General features: G+C 44.5%; 1 pseudogene; it reads left to right on the forward strand.

The window, feature by feature from the left end:
* The first annotated feature begins 3,874 nt into the window (after positions 1–3,874).
* Positions 3,875–3,991, forward strand: LOC124778381 (annotated as a pseudogene).
* The last annotated feature ends 18,117 nt before the right edge of the window (positions 3,992–22,108 follow it).

Genomic DNA, 22,108 nt, shown 5'->3' on the forward strand with positions numbered 1-22,108 from the left:
GGGAAGCAGCATTTGGGAAGGGAGCGAGACAGGGTTGTAGCCCGTCCCCGATGTTATTCAATCTGCATATTGAGCAAGCAATAAAGGAAACAAAAGAAAAATTCGGAGTAGGTATTAAAATCCATGGAGAAGAAATAAAAATGTTGAGGTGTGCTGATGACATTGTAATTCTGTCAGAGACAGCAAAGGACTTGGAAGAGCAGTTGAACGGAATGGATAGTGTCTTGAAAGGAGGATATAAGATGAACATCAACAAAAGCAAAACGAGAATAATGGAATGTAGTCAACTCAGGTGATGCTGAGGGAATTAGATCAGGAAATGAAACGCTTAAAGTAGTAAAGGAGTTTTGCTATTTGGGGAGCAAAATAACTGATGATGGTCGAAGTAGAGAGGATAAAAAATGTAGACTGGCAATGGCAAGGAAAGAGTTTCTGAAGAAGAGAAATTTGTTAACATCTAGTATTGATTTAAATGTCAGCAAGTCGTTTGTCAAAGTATTTGTATGGAGTGTAGCCATGTATGGAAGTGAAACATGGACGATAAATAGTTTGGACAAGAAGAGAATAGAAGCTTTCGAAATGGGGTGCTACAGAAGAATGTTGAAGATTAGGTTGGTAGATCACGTAACTAATGAGGAGGTATGGAATAGAATTGGGGAGAAGTGGAGTTTGTGGCACAACTTGACTAGAAGAAGGGACCGGTTGGTAGGACATGTTCTGAGGCAGCAAGGGATCACAAATTTAGCGTTGGAGGGCAGCGTCGTGGGTAAAAATCGTAGAGGGAGACCAAGAGATGAATACACTAAGCAGATTCAGAAGGATATAGGTTGCAGTAACTACTGGGAGATGAAGAAGCTTGCACAGGATAGAGAAGCATGGAGAGTTGCATCATACCAGTCTCAGGACTGAAGAGAACAACAACAACAACAACAGTTGGGAAGAGAAAAGAAAGTTGTTATGGATGGTAATCGAGTAATTGAATTGAAATAGGAAAAACAAAGAAATTTATAGCACAATTGGAGTAGAACAGGATAGGACAATAACCTGAGACATTAATGAATTATTAATTTGATAACTGTGGTAATAGTGGGGGTTGGAGAGGGAGAGGAGAAGGGTATTACAGGAGTCCAAGGCTCTAATACATTAAGTAGATTCAAATGGATGTAGATTCCAGCAGATATATGCAGGTGAATAGGGCTGTTTGGGGTAGACTAGTTTATTACAAACCATGTCTTGCGTCACAACTGTGTTGAGGGGGCACAAGCAACACTGGGAAGCTTTTAGGTTGCACATTTTAGTCTGTTGTAGAGTCGTTGGTTCGTCATTGTTTTCAGCGGTTATTATCTGCTATAATATTTCGATTTTTTCACCTTTTACCCTACAGTAAGTAAGTTTCATATTTGACAAAATATGTGATTAACGATAGCACATCTCTGTCTGTGTGTGTGTGTGTGTGTGTGTGTGTGTGTGTGTGTGTGTGTGTGTGGATGTTTTTGATGCGTTTTGATGTTATTTAATTTTACGGGGGACGTTCGATAAGTACTGCAGCACTTTTTCCTCGGCGAGTTTCGGTTGAAAAAATGCCGAATTTGTTGTGAGACATCGTGGAATATTCCTGTTTCAGCCCCTATAGTTTCATGAAGTTCCGACAGGTGGTGGCACTTAGGTAGTCTTCAAAATTGCGCGTGTAACGGAGCTGCATTCCCGGCAGAGAGCTATCATTCAGTTTCTTTTGACGAAAAACCAGAGCATTGCAGATACTCATAGGCACTTCCAGAATGTCTATGGGGACCTGTCAATGAACAAAAGAGACATTGGGCAAGGCGTTTATCATCATCGCAACATGGTCGCGCTAACCTTTTCGATGTCCCGCGTGGCGGCCGGCCGGACACCGCTGTGCCCCTGCAATGGTGGAACGTGCGGACACTGACGGATCACACCCGTCGCTGCTCAACGGGACGTTCCTGTTGGTGGTGTTATCAGACGCGTCCACGCGTCGGATTTCTCAGCGGTGAATTCCGGTGGGTTCCTCGCAGTCTGATTTTGCAAACGGCAACGAAGGACCATCCGTGCGGAACTGCTTGCGCCCTACGAGACCGATCATGACAATTTCTGTCGAACATCGTCACAAGCGGTGAAACATGTGTTCATCTTCGAACCGGAAACGAAACGATAATCCATGATATCGTGCCACACCGCCTCTCCTCCGAAGAAAAAGTTTAAAGTAGCACCCTCTGCCGGTAAAGTCGTGGCGACGGTATTCTGCGACATTGAAGGGTTATTCTGTTTGATGCACTTGCTCATGGTACAACGATCAACACTTGTTTTCCGTTAACCTCAGGGACCACATAAGCGTGTTCGTAAAAATGCAAACAAACCTCTCCTTCTTCATAACAACTGAAGCCTTCTCATATATCTGCACGCTCGAGAGAAGCTCCGATACTTCATTGGACTATTCCTTTTTGTCCAGGCGAACTAGTGGCGTAAGGCGGCCTCATTGCACGAAGATTACATTGAAAAGTAGGGTTTTGCAGCAAATAGAGTGGGGAATAATACGGAGTACTGGAATCCCAAATAAAACCAACATGCCGGCCGCGGTGGTCCAGCGGTTCTAGGCGCGCAGTCCGGAACCGCGCGACTGCTACGGTCGCAGGTTCGAATCCTGCCTCGGGCTTGGATGTGTGTGATGTCCTTAGGTTAGTTAGGTTTAAGTAGTTACAAGTTCTAGGGGACTGATGACCTCAGATGTTAAGTCCCATAGTGCTCAGAGCCATTTGAACCATTAAAACCAACCTGCTTTCAAAAAAAGTGTTGCGTTACTTATTGAACGCCCTCGCAGTTAATCCTTCAATATTTTGCGACCGTCATAGCCACGCAACGACTAAAATCTTTATACTGTCGCTATGACATTGCTGTAATGCGCCTGCATCGTTATCAGGTCGAACATGGACAGCTGTGTCAAAACAGACATCAGACTACAGACCACAACGAAAGTCATATGTACTGATGTGGCTTTAGGTAGTCTCATAATGATGAGCAACGTCCTTTCATTTTACAGGCAGACGAAACTCTATTGATGTCATTACTGTGTTTCCTTTCTTAATTGCATCTTATATCACTTAGCGTAAAATCTCAATTGTACTACAGCTAACTTGCTCACCCTCAATTACTCTTCAAAACGAGGCATGATTTCTGCTTGCGTGCTCAGCTGTCACGACTCAGCTTCGTGGCAGAACAGGCGAGAGCTGCCGTGCCCGATCTTATTAAATTTCCAGGCAATTTGCCGCCCGCCACGGAATTGCCCTCGTAGAGCTGCGGTAGGTCCTGGTTCATATAGCCCCCTCTCCCACTCCCTTCCCCTTCTGCACCGGGTTGATAATTGCCTGACTCTGCGACAATTCCCACCGCGGCTTACAGGCGCTCTTTCTCTAAGCCAGCCGTGTCCAGGCAAGCAGCGTATTATCATGCGACGAAAGGTCGTAATTCAGTCGGATATCTCTCGCACCTGCGGGCGGCGTGATTGCAGTTTGCTCACGCACCGCACGCAGAAGAATCCGCGATAGCTAACGAACCAGCTTTCACTTGGGTTTTCGCCACGAAACGAGAGATTCGTCGCACCTTGGAACAGACAGTTATCTCACATACATTCTGTCACTCTACCGCAGTAATTGTCACGTGAGAGATTTTCTGAACACGACAACTTGGTCATGAGTTGGCAGTTTTTCTGCTGCTATGAGTTGCATTTGGAAGGATCTGGATGATCAGCTCAACGGGAAAGAGCTAATAAAATGAACTACAAAAAGAAATAAACAAGGGTAGTTGAAAGTAACTGTATAAATCAGGTGAAAATAGGGTTAAGTAGAATTCCAACTGGGCCAACAGCCTTGCCGCAGTGGCAACACCGGTTCCCGTCAGATCACCGAAGTTAAGCGCTGTCGGCCTTGTTAGCACTTGGATGGGTGACCATCCGGTCTGCCGAGCGCTGTTCGCAAGTGGGGTGCACTCAGCCCTTGTGAGGCAAACTGAGGAGCTACTTGATTCAGAAGTAGCGGCTTGTCTCGGAACCTGCCGTACGGCCGGGAGAGCGGTGGGATGACCATTGCCCCTCCATATCCGCATCCGGTGGCGCCTGTGGGCTGAGGTCCGCAGTTTGTGGTCGTGCGGTAGCGTTCTCGCTTCCCGCACCCGGGTTCCCGGGTTCGATTCCCGGCGAGGTCAGGGATATTCTCTGCCTCGTGATAACTGGGTGTTGTGTGCTGTCCTTAGGTTAGTTAGGTTTAAGTAGTTCTAAGTTCTAGGGGACTGATGACCATAGATGTTAAGTCCCATAGTGCTCAGAGCCATTTGAACCATTTTGTGGGCTGGGGACGACACGGCAACCGGTCGGTACCGTGGGGCCTTCATGGCCTGTTAGGGTGGAGTTTAGTTTCTTACAATTTCAACTGGGATCCTACAAGAGGTAGGTGAATTTTCGTATTTGGACAGAAAAATAAAACAAGACCAACTGTGCAATGAGATTTGGCTAGCAATCGCAAGAAAAGCGTTTATATAAAAAAATGTTTTAACATGTCACACAAGTCTGATATGAAGCATGAAATTAAGGCATATGTTTGGAGTGTAGTGTTCTACGCTGACGGAAAAAAAAATCGCAACCCCAACATCATCACCAAAAAACAGTTAAAGTAGTGTAATGAAATTTCATGAACATATTTGTCTCGGTAAGATATTTAAAAGATTAAAATTACAAGTAATTGGTTAAGGTAAAATAAGCCATTGCAAATGGGAAACGTGGGTGCATTAACAAACAGTGTAACGCCAGACTGCTGAATACAACCATGCAAACATGCATTCATTGTCTTGTTCATGTGCCTGATGTCCGCTTCTGAAATGGAGATGGATGCCTGTTGCCTGACAGAATGTCAATCCTAAGGGCCCGTGTTCGATTCCCAGCTGGGTCGGAGATTTTCTCCTCTCAGAGACTGGGCGTTGTGTTGTCCTAATAATCATCATTTCATCCCCATCGACGCGCAAGTTGTCGAAGTGGCGTCAAATTGAAAGACTTTCACCCGGCGAACGGTCTACACGACGGGAGGCTCTGGTCACACGACATTTTTTATCGGGTAGGCCAAGGCAGCATGTAGACACTCTGTAGAGCATGCTGGGTTACAAAAGCGGTGTGTTTGAAAAGCCAGTCAGGGTGGCCGAGCGGTTCTAGGTGTTGCAGTCTGGAACCGCGCGACCGCTACGGTCGCAGGTTCGAATTCTGCATCGGGAATGGAAGTGTGTGCTGTCCTTAGGTTAGTTAGGTTTAAGTAGTTCTAAGTTCTAGGGGACTGATGCCATCAGAAGTTAAGTCCTCAGAGCCATTTTTGAACCTGTTTGAAAACACCCCACGGAATGCTGTTCATGAATAGCAGCACAACAGGTCGAATAATCAGACTGACGTACAATGTTGCTGCAGATGCAGTACTATGTGCCAGAGGCACAGGCCGAACACGAAAGACTTCTCTCTTGATAATACCACGTGGCCATCCGCAGTCTGGTCTTTTTGCGACCAATGCCAGCAATCACGTACAGTGGCTAAATTCCAGCTAAGTCTTTCTGCACTATCGCATAAGGAATATCTCGTAGTCCTATTACACGACCTTGTTCAAATTCAGTGAGGCGTCTTTTTCGCCTTAAAGGCATTCTTGACTAATATCGGCTCAACACGTCCAATCTCAAAGGCAACTAATTTTCACGATCGATGCAGCGTGTATTTAAAGTAAGTCTGATTTGCATTATCGTAGTGGTGCTACTAGCACCATTCTTATGCGGCTTGCATCAAATTTGAACAGACACCGTCCTTCAGGTGTAGAAACACGCCTACTAACTTTCGTTTATGGCGCACAACTTCGTCTTGGTGCTGCAATTGTTGTTTAGCCGTCAGTGAATTATGGAAGCTAAACGTAGACGACTAACAGTACAGACGAGAAGAGAAAGGAAAATTTTGAAGTATGGTGCTAGAGAAGAATGCTGAAGATCAGATAGGTTAGTCGGATAACTGATAAAGAGGTCATAAATCTCGATGAGAGTGACTTTGCGAATAATCGAGCACTATCTCCTAAGCGGCCACAGAAGGTTTAGCGATTGAAAGAAGGAGAAACAAAGATGTGGAAAATCTCTGTGAGGATTGGGAATATTGTATCATGGGGAACGGAAAAGTGCACCTCAACGTGCGTTTGGCTAGGCGATTGATAGTACGCAGCATTAAGTACTGGGCGTGGGGCCGTAGAGCGTCAGCGCTGTTGTGTCACAAAGCGTAATGGAGCAATATCTCTAAATAAAGTGCTCAAAACACTCCCCAGAATTATTTGAGAAAGGAAAAGTGTGTGCAAAGTTTGACCCGCACAACTTCATTCCCTATAAAAACAAAGACTCTTGGATCCATTACAGTTCTTCTTGAGTAAAAAAAAAAAAAAAAAAAAAAAATGTGACGTTCGAGTTGAGCGAAATTCCAAAGACAGATTTACGTGGTAGTCTCAACATTCTGAGTGTTTTAATGTCTGAAGAGTAAAAATCAGCATTTTAATTTCTCTTTGTGTTTCATTTATTCAGTATGGAAACTATTTGGACTGACGGAGCAGATGCAAGCAATACCACTCACCACTCCTGGTGTTCGTCTTTCCACACTCAGAAATTTCTACGGCCTTGTTAAATGCTGCGTCCTGTGGTGTGTGGTGAATACAGGTCTCAAAAAATGGCTCTAAGCACTATGGGACTTAACATCTGAGGTCATCAGTCCCCTTACTAACCTAAGGACATCACACACATCCATGCCCGAGGCAGGATTCGAACCTGCGACCGCAGCAGCAGTGCGGTTCGGGAGTGAAGCGCCTAGAAACGCTCGGCCACAGCGTCCGGCGAATACATGTCTCAACTGGTGCGGAGCGTGGATATTTATTAATTTATTGCTTATTTAGCGTTACCATATATGGGAGTAACAGCGTGCTGATGGAAACAAGAAATGATATTACAAATAAATTATTTATTGATCTAGTCCAGCGGGTGACCCTTTAACTACAAAAGCAAGTGATTTTTGTTTATCACAGAGGCTAAGTTTGAAAACAAATCGTTAGCGGTCTGAGAAATACTCCAAACGTATCTAAAGTAACTGACACATGAAATAATAGCCATACACCTGTTGCCTATCCTATGGGTCGTCAGGCGCATTTTCGCTGGTAACTTCTGTTCTTGCATCATGTAGCCGGGGTCAGCGCAAACAAATTCTGCTCATCATGTTTCACATATGAAACCCAAGAGTTGTTTCCAACTACGAACAAAATAATTTTTAAATAGTAATTGTAAGTGCCCATTCGTTAGAGCACTCTCAAATTAGTCTTGTGCGGTATTCGTTTTATCGCTAAGTGTTAACAGAAACAGTGAAACACGAAGAATAATCAGTACTGCAACAGCGACTGAGCAGCGCTTCTGCATGGCGGTGCTGTCGGTGCTGGATCCTGCTTATTCTTCGCACTGGACTAATTTGGGACAGCTGTATCGAATAGGTACTTAAAACTACACGTTTTGAAAATTTAATTTAAAATATCCCCGAAACCCCAGAGGAAATGCGCCTGACGACTGTTAAGAGAGACATCCTGTATACATCTGTGGAACAGACAAGATACAGAATAGACAGTAGCATTAGAAAATATCGAAAAAATTTAAGAATTCACATACGTAGCTGAAAAGCGAGCAGAGAACATTGTTACCTCACTAGTTTGGACAATCAATGAAACCAATTAATGTAGATGTGTGTAAATCAGACTGAGAGGTTTACCAAGCATCTGTATGAGCAACGAAATCCGAGCCCAGGCAAGCAAAGGCCAGGAATCATACAAATTAGGCAAATTGGAGTAAAGCCTCGATTTCGGACCACCTTCGAGACAGCTGATCGACAAATTTTAAAACATAGACGTACAGTACAAATTAAATTTCCATAGCAAATGAATACAACAGAATCAAGAGTGCATACAACTGAATTTATTTGGTCAGCTAGTATAAAATAAATTAATAAATATTAAGAGGCACTTAACCGTATGGCGCATAGCGTCCACTACAGTGGAGAGCTGTTAATGGTCGCTTTTTTGGCATTTTCAATCAGTCCTGGGGCTGCAAATGCACACGGTTCACTGCAGTGGGCGCTCCCTACTGATGTTGTGTCGTGCATGCATTTGCAGCCTCATGACTGATTGAAAACGCCAGAGAATAGACGATTAAAAGTTGTCCACTGGAGTGAAATTCATGCACCGCAGGGTTAAATACGGGAGACAACAGACAGCTAATTTGAATTAAAGAAGCACATAAGTTTCTTGAAACTGGCACCCCCTTGCAATCAAACGAGTACTAGTCTTAGAATCTTATCCCTAGGATGGTGATACACACAAAGACAAACACGGCCCTTACAATGAGCTGAATCAGTTTCATGTCAAAATAACAAGCGACGCTCAGAAGTGACCACACGCGAACGTCGACCAACACTAAATAAACTATGTTTCTCACCGTCGTTCCTGTATCAGGCCAAAACAATTCGTGGACATAGGTCGCGGCTACCAGCCAAGGTAGCAGGAACGCACAATATGACCCGTTATCGCACAAACTCCCCCCCCCCCCCCCCCTCCCCCAAGGAGGCTACGGCTTGTTCCACAGAGTGAACTTCAATCGTGCAGACACGATGAGCAACCACCAGAACTCCGATGTACAAGACGGTACGTAAGTTTCTTTCAAGAAAGCCCATCACTTCTGAACTGCGAGCCTGCTTAAATCCGTTGCGGAGCCGTCCCAAATGCCACCAAACGGTACGCCATGAAAGCCGTAGCTAAGCAATGCCAGACAGTTTCCAGAAATACGCGAATCTATAGGTTGGGACAAATAAAAGTTGCCCGGACACGATTGGACGTGAATGTACACATATAGCCACACGCCGTGACGCGCACACCACGTATACGCCCGCCATGTGATCCATACCGGTATAGAAAGTAGTGCGGGGTGTGTCAGTGTGCACTACGGTCGCGGGTTCGAATCCTGCCTCGGGCATGGATGTGTGTGATGTCCTTAGGTTAGTTAGGTTTAAGTAGTTCTAAGTTCTAGGGGACTGACGACCTTAGATGTTAAGTCCCAGAGTGCTCAGAGCCATTCGAAACATTTTTGTGTCAGTGTGAGTGGAGCAGTGCAGAGGGGCGATGGTACTCACGGTGGAGCAGCGGGTGTTCGTTGTGAGAAGTTACGCGACAACAAAGTCGTGGAAACTGTGTGATTAGTAGTTTGTTGAGAGGTTTGATGCTGTCAAAATTCCAGCAAAGAGTGCTATGCAACAGTTTGTCAGAAAATGGCATCAGACAGGAAGTGTCAGAAAACATTCCGAAACATACCAGACACCAAAAGACATTGTTACAGTTCATTAGAAAATGCTTCAGAATCCTAGCAAATCCACTCGAAGCCTGTCGCAGGAGACCGGAATATCACATCGATCATGCGAACGGATACTACACCTTGACTTGCTCATGCATCCCCACTGTCTGTTTTCATGCATTAGAAACAGCAGTTTCTCCTCAGCGCCTCCGTGTTTGTGATTGGCTGTTCACTGAGATAACAATGAATAGCTTGGACATGGGTCAGTTCTTTGTCTGATGAAGACTGGCTTCACTTGACTGGTTATGTCAACTCACGGAATCATAGGTTCTGGGCAGTGGAGAATCGGCATAACTTCCATGAAACACCACTGCGTGATCAGAATTCTACATTGTGTGCATGCCGCACTACTGGTCCCATCTTCTTTCATCAGACGTTGACTTCGGCGCTTTACATTGCAGCAACATTAATGCTGCAGGAAAAGACCTACAGGATGGACATCTGCCCAGTCGGCCGAACCTTGGAGCACATTTACACAGTCTTCACAGAGTCATTAGCAGAGGCCAGTCTGGTCGCGGCCCTAGCTGGCCACTCAAGTCACATGGTCTGTCTGTGTGCGTTTCCGTTTTCTGAGCAGCCCTCAAGTCTAAGGCGCATTGTAATAACCGTCAAAGTCTTCGAGAACTGAAGAAGAACATTTCGGAGATTTCAGCAGTTGCTGCAGTCCATCTTAGATAAGCCTTCAGCAACTTGCTGACCAAGACCCGCAAGTGCAAAGAGATGAATGGTGGTCACTTTCGACATCTGCTATAGTCAGATTAGTACCCTTCTTCCTTTCCTCTGCTGTTCAAAAAAAATGGCTGTAAGCACTATGGGACTTAACATCTGAGGTCATCAGTCCCTTAGACTTAGAACTGCTTAAACTTAACCAACCTAAGGACATCACACACATCCATGCCCGAGGCAGGATTCGAACCTGCGACCGTAGCAGCAGCGCAGCAGCTCTTAGAACCGCTCAGCCACAGCGGCCGGCTCTGATGTCTTTCTTCATATCCTAGAACTCTCTTGTCTGGACCACTTATATTTGCCCCACTCTGCATATAACCACAAGGACGGCTAAAGTACTAATTTAGTAATTGTAATATAGCTTAATATAAATACGTCACCAGCTCGTCATATCGCGAGTGTTGGTTTCGTTAGTGGCCGCTGTTCACTGTCACCTCTTTCTATTCAGCCAGTCTTTTTCTAGGATGCCTCTGGCTGTCATTGTCTCATAGACACGTTCCTTCCATGTTCCTCATGGGTGTCCTATCTTTCTTTTCCCTCATGGAGTCAATTTCCTAATTCATTTTGAACGATTGTCGTCATATGTCCTTAATAAATGGCTGAGTTAAAACAACTATTTCGTCTGTTGCTTTGTTTATCGCCTTGTTGGTTTTTTATCTTCTTGTACTGTTCTTCACAACTTCTTCTACAGAAGTCTACTTTCAGCTCCAGAGGCGTCTCTCTATACCTCTTACTGATCTCGCATGACATACAGCATCGATGTCAACCATGGATTGTAACCATTTTGCTTCGTCCTTTTTTTTTGACAGTGGTGCTATACGAGAGAAAAATAGATGAACTACTTTATTGCTCATTATCCTTAACCTATTTTGTTAAATTTCAACCAAGCTTCTGCTGTTGAATGACGGCGATACTCTCAAAAGTCTAAAAGTGTCACGTCATTTGACTTGTGCCAGTTAATTGCTTAAGTATTTTACTGTATATATATTTGCTGTCTGTTCTTTCGGAAATCTAATCCGTGCAATTGCTATGACCACTGTGCCCGCGTGACTTAGTGGTCAGAGTATCTGCCTCGTGAGCGGTTGCCCTGTGTTAAAGATATAGTTAATGACAATAGGCGAATTAAACTGCAATATTAAATGTTGTTTGGATAACTTGTATGAAAACAGATTATAAATGAAACTACTACACGGTTGTACTGGCTCACAATTCATCCAGCAACACGTTAAGAAGTATGCAAACAGGATTATGCAGTTATAATATCTTTAGAAAATGTTCATATAGCTGTAAGGATAGAAAATTAACTTTCGTAGTCGGTGCAGACAAAACTCGTTACGTAGCTACAAACGAAGCGGGTCCAAAATAGTTCCACACAACCGAAAACGCTAACAGCAGTTCATTAAATTTACATATGTAGTTGTTTTCAATCTATTAACCTTCAGTCAGAGGTTATTATAATCTACGATTTTTAATTACTTATTGATATGTTACATTGCATAACCTAGTAATGCATTATTAGAACGAAGAATAAGAAAAACTTTATACAGAAAAAATTCAGTATATTAAATACGCCTTGCAACCTCTTTTGGACACACTGCAGGACGAGATTTCAAAAAGCTTGTATAAATGAATAAGATGGACGTTGAATTCATTACCTGACAGGACCTATGTATAGCCACTCATCAGTATTGTTGTGCAATATTTATTTTGCAAGTGTTTTGCTTCCCTGTGAATTGTCCATCCGCTGTTGTACTCCAGGACTGTTGATGGTGACCCATACAGTCAATGCACTCTGCACATTGTTGTTGACTTCTATACTAGCTGATTCCTTTGAATCGAAATACTGATGATTTATGCTTGACAGAGTTGTGTGTTTGAACCACAGTGACCACACGACGTCATAAAGTGCCCCTTGCGTCTATTTTGAAATTGATGGTGGAGGAGATGAAAAGAAAGGAAAGGCAAAGAAATTATGATATCAGTTTCATCGTGACTTCATCTGGTTGCCCAGTGAGCAAGAGATCCTGGGTTCGAGTTCCGGTTCACCACACACATCTTCACTCGCCGGTCATTCTGCGTAAAGTACCGGTTGCTGCTAACTTCAACAGTCCCTTCATTTTCTTTTCCCTTCTCCCCCCTCACTTCACCATCAGTTTACGTAACACGAATGACAGCTGTAGACATCGCATGGTGTCTCTTATTTTGGACATGTCCGAAAGAATAGATACGACGCATTCATATGACATGGTTTGTTCGCTTTCATGTTCACGGACACCGCGAGTTCCGCGCCTCCTGTACCCATTGACAACGCAAGGTTTCATTGTCTGACGACATCTTAGTTAAATTACACGCCGATATATAGCGCTTTCCATGGGGGCATTAGTGGTGTCTCAAATACGGTTGGTCAGCTGGGTTGACTGACAAATCCAACCGCCTTTTGGTTTTCTAAAGATACCCGAGATCTAGGGGTAGCGTCTTTGATTCATAATCAAAAACGTCTTCGGTCCCGGGTTCGATCCCCGCCACTGCCTAAATTTTGATAAATAATCAGCGTTGGCGGCCGAAGACTTCCGGCATAAGAAGTCAGTCTCATTCTACCAACGGCCTTGTCAAAGAGGGCGGAGGAGCGGATAGAGGTTCAGGGCACTCTCTTGTCCTATGGGTGGGAAATTGACCCTAAAGGAAGAAGATTCAGCAATGATCAACGACATGAGGATGGAGAAGACAATGGAAACCACTGCATTAAAGACACGTAACGCGTATCCACAGGACATGTGGCCTGTAATTGAAGAAGTGTCATGATGATCTCTCCATTGGCAAAAGATTCCGGAATAGTCCCCCATCCGGATCTCCAGGAGGGGAATGCCAAGGGGGAGGTTATCATGAGAAAATGATTCAATAATCTACGAAAGGATAACGTTCTACGAGTCGGGACGTGGCATGCCAGCTGCTTGAACGTGATAGGGATACTAGAAAATCTGAAATGGGATATGCAAAGGCTCAATCTAGATATAGTAGGGGTCAGTGAAGTGAAGGAAGACAAGGATTTCTGGTCAGATGAGTATCGGTTAATATCAACAGCAGCAGAAAATGGTAAAACAGGTGTAGGATTCGTTATGAATAGGAAGGTAGGGCAGAGGGTGTGTTACTGTGAACAGTTCAGTGACCGGGTTGTTCTAATCAGAATCGACAGCAGACCAACACCGACAACGATAGTTCAGGTCTGCATGCCGACGTCGCAAACTGAAGATGAAGAGATAGAGAAAGTGAATGAGGATATTGAAAGGGTACTGTAGTACGTAAAGGGTGACGAAAATCTAATAGTCATGGGCGAGTGGAATGCAGTTGTAGAGGAAGGAGTAGAAGAAAAGGTTACAGGAGAATATGGGCTTGGGACAAGGAATGAAAGAGGAGAAAGACTAATTGAGTTCTGTAACAAGTTTCAGCTAGTAATAGCGAATACGCTGTTCAAGAATCACAAAAGGAGGAGGTATACTTGGAAAAGGCCGGGGGATACGGGAATATTTCAATTAGATTACTTCATGGTCAGACAGAGATTCCGAAATCAGATACTGGATTGTAGCAGATATAGACTCAGATCACAATATAGTAGTGATGAAGAGTAGGCTGAAGTTCAAGACATTAGTCAGGAAGAATCAATACGCAAACAAGTGGGATACGGAAGTATTAAGGAATGACGAGATACGTTTGAAGTTCTCTAACGCTATAGATACAGCAATAAGGAATGGCGCAGTAGGCAGTACAGTTGAAGAGGAATGGACATCTCTAAAAAAGGCCATCACAGAAGTTGGGAAGGAAAACATAGGTTTAAAGAAGGTAGCTGCGAAGAAACCATGGGTAATAGAAGAAATACTTCAGTTGATTGATGAAAGGAGGAAGTACAAACATGTTCCGGGTAAATCAGGAATACACAAATACAAGTCGCTGAGGAATGAAATAAATAGGAAGTGCAGGGAAGCTAAGACGAAATGGCTGCAGGAAAAATGGGAAGACATCGAAAAAGATATGATTGTCGGAAGGAGAGACTCAGCATACAGGAAAGTCAAAACAACCTTTGGTGACATTAAAAGCAACGGTGGTAACATTAAGGGTGAAACGGGAATTCCACTGTTAAATGCAGAGGAGAGAGCAGATAGGTGGAAAGAATACATTGAAAGCCTCTATGAGGGTGAAGATTAGTCTGATGTGAAGAGACAGGAGTCGATTTAGAAGAGACAGGGGATTCAGTATTAGAATCGGAATTTAAAAGAGCTTTGGAGGACTTACGGTGAAATAAGGCAGAAGGGATAGATAACATTCCATCAGAATTTCTAAAATCTTTAGGGAAGTGGCAACAAAACGACTATTCAAGTTGGTGTGTAGAATATATGAGTCTGGCGATATACCATCTGACTTTCGGAAAAGCATCATCCACACAATTCCGACGACGGCAAGAGGTGACAAGTGCGAGAATTATCGCACAATCAGCTTAACAGCTCATGCATCCAAGCTGCTTACAAGAACAATATACAGAAGAATTGAAAAGAAAATTGAGAATGCGCTAGGTGACGATCAGTTTGGCTTTAGGAAACGTAAAGGGACGAGAGAGGCAGTTCTGACGTTACGGCTGATAATGGAAGCAAGGCTAAAGAAAAATCAAGGCACTTTCATAGGATTTGTCGACCTGGAAAAAGCGTTCACAATATAAAATGGTGCAAGCTGTTCGAGATTCTGAAAAAAGTAGGGGTAAGCTATAGGGAGAGACGGGTCATATACAATATGTACAACAAGCAAGAGGGAATAATAAGAGTGGACGATCAAGAACGAAGTGCTCGTATTAAGAAGGGTGTAAGACAAGGCTGTAGCCTTTCACCCCTACTCTTCAATCTGTACATCGAGGAAGTAATGATGGAAATAAAAGAAAGGTTCAGGAGTGGAATTAAAATACAAGGTGAAACGATATCAATGATACGATTCGCTGATGACATTGCTATCCTGAGTGAAAGTGAATAAGAATTAAATGATCTGCTGAACGGAATGAACAGTCTAATGAGTACACAGTATGGTTTGAGAGTAAATCGGAGAAAGACGAAGGTAATGAGAAGTAGTAGAAATGAGATCAGCGAGAAACTTAACATCAGGATTGATGGTCACGAAGTCAATGAAGTTCAGGAATTCTGCTACCTAGGCAGTAAAATAACCAATGACGGACGGAGCAAGGAGGACATCAAAAGCAGACTCGCTATGGCAAAAAAGGCATTTCTGGCCAAGAGAAGTCTACTAATATCAAATACCGGCCTTAATTTGAGGAAGAAATTTCTGAGGATGTACGTCTGGAGTACAGAATTGTATGGTAGTGAAACATGTACTGTGGGAAAACCGGAACAGAAGAGAATCGAAGCATTTGAGATGTGGTGCTATAGACGAATGTTGAAACACTGATAAGGAGAAGGGACAGGATGATAGGACATCTGCTAAGACATGAGGGAATGACTTCCATGGTACTAGAGGGAGCTGTAGAGGGCAAAAACTGTAGAGGAAGTCAGAGATTGGAATAAGTCAAGCAAATAATTGAGGACGTAGGTTGCAAGTGCTACTCAGAGATGAAGAGGTTAGCACAGGAAAGTAATTCGTGGCGGGCCGCATCAAACCAGTCAGTAGACTGATGACAAAAAAAATACATATGTTACTTTAAACTCCCTCTGTAATACTGTGGGGTGATATTGTAAATAAATACACTGAAGAGCCAAAGAAACTAGTACATCTGCGCAATATCGTGTAGAGCATCCGCAAGCACGCAGAAGTGCCGCAACACGACGTGTCATGTTCTCGACTAATGTCTGAAGTAGTCCTGAAGGGAATTGACTCCAAGAATTCTGCAGGGCTGTCCATAAATCCATAACAGCATAAAGGGATGGAGATCTCTTCTGAACAGCGTGTTGCAAGGCATCCCGGTCACGATTAATAATATTCATGTCTGGGGAATTTAGTGGCCTGCGGAAGTGTTTAAACTCCACTGGAGCCACTATGTACCAATTCTAGACGTGAGGGCTGTCTCGTTGTCCTGCTGGAATTGCCCAAATCCGTCGGATGGACAATGGACATGAATTCATGCAGATGATCATACGTGATGCTTACGTACTTGTCACCTGTCAGAGTCGTACCTAGACATACAAGGGGTCCCATATCACTCCAACTGCACACGCTTCACACCATTAGAGACTCGATCAGCTCGAACAGTATCCTGCTGACATGCACGGTCCATGGATTCATTAGGTTCTGTCCATACCCATACGCGTCCGTCCGCTCGATATAATTTGAAACGAGACTCGTCTGACCAGGCACGTTTCCCGTCAACAACAGTTATGTGTCGGTGTTGACGGGTCCAGCCGAGGACTAAAGCTTTGTGTCGTGCAGTCATCAAGGGCACACTAATGGGTCTTCGACCCCGAATCCCGTTATCGATGATGCTTCGTTCAATGGTTCGCCCGCTGACACTTGAATCTGCGGCAGTTTGCAGAAGGGTTGCACTCCTGTCACATTGAACGATTCCGTTCAGTCGTCATTGGTCCCGTTCTTGCAGGATCTTTTTCCGGCTGCGGCAATGTCGGAGATTTGATGTTTTACCGGATTCCCGATATTCACCGTACGCTGGTGAAATGGTCGTACGGGAAAATCCCCAGTTCATTGCTACCTCGGAGATGCTGCGTCCCATTGCTCGTGCGCCGACTATTGCACCACGTTCAAACTCACTTAAATCTTGATAACCTGCCATTGTAGCAGCAGTAACCGACCTAACAACTGCACCAGACATTTGTTACCTTATGCAGGCGTTGATGACCGCGGCGCCTATTCTGCCATTTTACATATCTCTGTATTTGAATACGCATGCCGATACCAGTTTGCCGGCCGAAGTGGCCGTGCGGTTAAAGGCGCTGCAGTCTGGAACCGCAAGACCGCTACGGTCGCAGGTTCGAATCCTGCCTCGGGCATGGATGTTAGTGTTGTCCTTAGGTTTAACTAGTTCTAAGTTCTAGGGGACTAATGACCTCAGCAGTTGAGTCCCATAGTGCTCAGAGCCATTTCGATACCAGTTTCTTTAGTGCTTCAGTGTAGATGTTAAAATTCAAAATTAACCCACGTTTTGACCGTGCAGCAGCGGCCTTTTTTCGGGGGTAGACTGATTTGATATGGAGTGGGCCTTTGAGCATATTGCATTTCTAAAACTGTCATTCTGCTATGACGAGTCAGTAAACCAGGAAGCAGGCTATCTGAATGAGATAGACACTAGCCATGGAAACTGCTAGTTATTACGAGATGACATTCGTCGCAGTAAGGCACGCATCCGCCTTGTACGGTGGTTGAAGGGTGGCTACTCTCTCTCTCTCTCTCTCTCTCTCTCTCTTCCTTTTTCGCTCTGTTCACAGCACAGCTGACGCTGTCTGCCGTGAGAACTGCATAGCGTAACATTCAGTCAATATGAAGATTCATACCCTCTACGAATCTAAATAATCCATATTAGTTATTATCCGACTTGGTTCAAATTTGGTACAGAGCCGTTTGTTATTAATGGAATGATTCTGTTAAAATTTCAGATTTTTATTTATTGCATTTCTGGAGATAAAGAGAATTGTCTAAGAGTCCTAAAACCTACACTTGTCTTTTTAAAACGAAGTTAGGAACAATAACAGATTGACTTTCATTATCATTTGAATCCATTACAAATTTGTTACAATCCAAACAAAGAACAGAGTTAATATAATTTTAAACGCTTTTCTGCAGGTGGACTGAATATCCCGAATGCACGATTTTTTTAATCATGAACTTTCAGGAATTGACTTTCAGCTAGAGTTACATGGCCTCCGAGAGATAGGTATTAGGTCGTGGTTTCATGAACGATGCTCTACACTGCCTAACACGTATCTGCTACCACAGAGTGAAGGGACTTCGGCAAGAATCCTATCGAGGTAGGGTGACTGAACGATAATGTTAACGACAACACAGACGACCGACCCCGCCCCGCCGCAAAGCCTAGCTATTTCAAACTCTATTTTGAGTGGAAAATACGTAATGTTGTGAGAAAGATTTGTGACGTCTGTTTTGGATACTGGGAAATTGTGCGATGGCTGCTGGCTTAAATAGGGGACTAATGGTGATCTGGGGACCTGTATACTTCGATTGTTCGTCTGATAACCTCAATGCTAATTAACCCGCGAACGGCTTAACGTGTCGAATCTTTTCCTAAGAATTATTTTCAGCACAAGTTTCAGTGCATTCCTTTTATAGGTCTTGCGGACTTTACAGGCTGTTTTTGACAAACCTGTACATTTGTAGATTCTAGAAATAAAATTTCGTGTGGCTGAATAGCCTGGTGCAAGTCTTACCGCACCCGCGATTTGCATGTCCCTAACGTACCTACGTGGCGATTCTGGCGAAATCCAGAGGTCCGAACGAGATTTCATTCCTGAACGTTTTTGTTTATAGGCACGTCCCTTGCCGCTAGACTTTTTTTACGTATTGTTCTGGCTGGTAGGGACAAAGAATCTCGTTGTTAATCCGCTGGGCGGCTTCAATCCGAGGACAGCGCAACTCCCCTTCTCGAGAGCGCAGCTTGCGACACACAGCTATCCGGCAGGGTTTACCCGCAGCCCCATCAGAGATTTTGGTCAGGCTTCGCTGCTTTCTAGAGCTGCGCCAGGTGTTACCTTACAACTTACGCCACCACAACCGCCTCCTCTCTAACTGATAAACTCGTAACTCCCAACATTGCCACGAGATATCATTCCAAATGCCAAATGAAAGTGGAACAGATAACAATGTATATACGAGGCAGTCGTAATTACCGTAAATAGTAAATTATACGGAACAACCTTTGTCGTTAACCCACTAGTAAACCACCAAAACGTGTACAGTAGTTCCTGAGATAAACCTGAACATACAGACAGAAACCATGGCGGTGGGACTGTAAGATATAGGTTGTGACGGATATAAGCTCAAATACTGTGACCATTACTACCTTAATATCTACACAGGTCAGTGTGTGCAATGCAGGTAACAGTCATCTCTCAAACCATCACGAAATTTATTATCTTTTCTTTGTTGCACGTCGTAAGTGTGCCGTCAAATGGACGCTCCCTGTCAGTAAAGATATCAGCTTTGCGTGCAGGCATCTACATTTCAATATCTGTTGCCCACAGGATAATAACCGTTACAGTCTTGCGTTTGCAACGTATACTTCGAGATACTAACCAACCTAATAACATACTACCTGTAATACCCATAATTAAAGGCACCAGTTCACACAAGGCGAACCAATATCCACGCAGTCAGAAGCCACAGAGGGATTCCAGCCATACTACAACTGAAGTCACGAACGATAGTATTTGTGTTTAGGCGAGTTCTGGGCACCTGCCTCAAGCGTTCTCCGACACATAATGGGCGTACTGTAGTGTTCTGAACGCTCTCCTGTGAATGTTATACGCAATGCGAGCATTATACACAATCGTAGCGAGTTATGTAGTGAATTTTTATTACATGTGTTGCGAGTTGTTATAGCTGATGTTGGTGGTGAGCGACAAACTCCACACAGGCTAGCGAGAGACATAACTTGCGAGATACACGGGATACAAGCTTTCACCAAACGCAAAGTGCAATTATGTGTGTACCACAGTTGTTTAAAATCACTAACAATGCAATCCTTACCCTTGTTCGTTCTGCTCCAACCAACATCGTTCGAGAATAGGGCTGTACCAGTCTCTAACAAAATTTCATTCTGTGAGAATTTTCGTTAGCAAATGCTTTTCCTTCTCTCTCTCTCTCTCTCTCTCTCTCTCTCTGTGTGTGTGTGTGTGTGTGTGTGTGTGTGTGTGTGTGTGTGTGTGTGTGCGTGTGCGTGTGTGTGTGCGCGCGCGCGTGCGTTTGTGGCATGGGTACGGGGAGGGCGACAGAATTTGTAACAAGAGGTTTCCGTAATTTGCTTCTATCCATCTTTCAGTTATTTTAACAGTTCTCCTCTACTTGCCAGCATAACAGGCCTGACGAACACAAATTCGATAGCTCGGCGTAAAAAGGGCGGTAACGAGGTTAAAGCAAATCCGAAGCTCCTCCGAAGTGCGAGGTGAGTCCCTTCCGCACAATCAGGTAATGTGACGCGCCTTCCCCCAGGAGGCAGCGTAACGAGTTTCGCGACGACGTGAACGGCTTCTGCACGGCTCTCTCGAGTGGCAGCTGAAACGACCGCAGGGCGGCGGAGGGGTGTCTGTGGGCTAGCTTTTCACTAGATTACCGCGAGAGTGTTCTTTACCGGGCCGAAAGTGAATAACGGCCGGCGCTCCGTTAGTCCGGTAAGAAACGCCTGACGCGACGGCCGAATGGACCCTTCTTCTGCGTGTCGATGGCGGCGCGATCGGGCGCCATGAATAATTCAGCGCGCCCCTCCCGGCTGCGCTGTCGCGAGCCGTAATCCGGCGGTGTGCCGGCACAGTGGGACGGATTCGGGTGCAGTCCCCGGGGTCGGCCCGGCAGCTGCATCCGACGGGCGAGGGCGCGCCGTCTGGCGCCGACCGACGCACTGTGGTCCTTACCGCCTCGTCACCGCGACGGTCAATCTTACTCTGCAAGGTGTAAGCGATTAATGCAGGTAACGTATTACTGTCGTGTAGAGAATGTCAAGACGAACAGTTTTACATAGGTTGGATAGAAAGTAATGGCATCGCTGTTACGATTCAGCCGGCCGGGGTAGCCGAGCGGTTCTAGGCGCTACAGTCTGGAACCGCGCGACCGCTACGGTCACAGGTTCGAATACTGCCCCGGGCATGGATGTGTGTGATGTCCTTAGGTTAGTTAGGTTTAAGTAGTTCTAAGTTCTAGGGGACTGATGACCTTAGAAGTTAAGTCCCATAGTGCTCAGAGCCATTTGAATCACATTGCAGTGCAACTGGCTGCACCAGCGCGTCCTGTGCCTTTTCGCGGTCTCCCCGACAACAACCGACCGACCTCTCTGCGCATGTGGCCTGCTATTACATAGATATCGCGCTCACAAATCCTACGTCCCTGAGTACAAATCTATAGGGCAGCCTCGATGTGGATACATTAAAGACCAATGTTTGATACTAGCAGACTTCTCTTGTTCTGATTGCCCTTTTTCCAAAACTAGCCTGCTTTTTATGTTCTCCTTGCTCTGTCTGTCAAGGGTTATTTTGTTACCTAAGTAACAGAGTTCCTTAACTTGAACTACTTTGCAATCACCGATTACGATGTTAAGTTTCTCGCTACTTCTCATTATATTCGTATTTCTTCGATTCACTCTCAGTCCATATTCTGTACTCATTGGACTGTTCATTCCATTCAGCACATCTTGTAATTCTTCTTCACTTTCACTGAAGATAACACTGTCAATAGCGTATCGTACCATTGACATCCTTTCACCTCGAATTTCAATCCACCCTTGAACCTTTCTTTAATTTCTGCCATTGCTTTTCGACGTATACGTTTAACAGTAAGGGAGAAAGACCACATCCCTGTTTTATACCATTTTTAATCAGTGCACTTCGTTCTTGCTCTTCTACATTTATTAATCGTTCTTGATTCTTATCTGTTTTGTACATTACCCGAATTTCCTGGAGTGTATCCCTGTTTTTCTAAGGATTTCGAATATGTCGAACACCTTGCAGTATTTTACATTGTCTAACGGCTTTTCCAGGTCGACAAATCCTATGCATTTGTTTTGATTTTAACTCAGCCTCGATTCCATGATCAACCGCAACGTCAGAACTGCCTCTGGTGCCTTTACCTTTCCAAAAGCCGAACAGATCGTCATATAACAGAACCTTACTTCTTTCCATGCTTCTGTATACTAATCTTTTCAGCACCTTGGATGCATGAGTTACTAAGCTGATTGCGCGATAATTCTCGATCTTCCAGTCTCTGGCAA

This window comes from Schistocerca piceifrons, chromosome 2 (genome assembly GCF_021461385.2).
Source record: "Schistocerca piceifrons isolate TAMUIC-IGC-003096 chromosome 2, iqSchPice1.1, whole genome shotgun sequence".
In the NCBI taxonomy this organism is placed as follows: Eukaryota; Metazoa; Arthropoda; class Insecta; order Orthoptera; family Acrididae; genus Schistocerca; species Schistocerca piceifrons.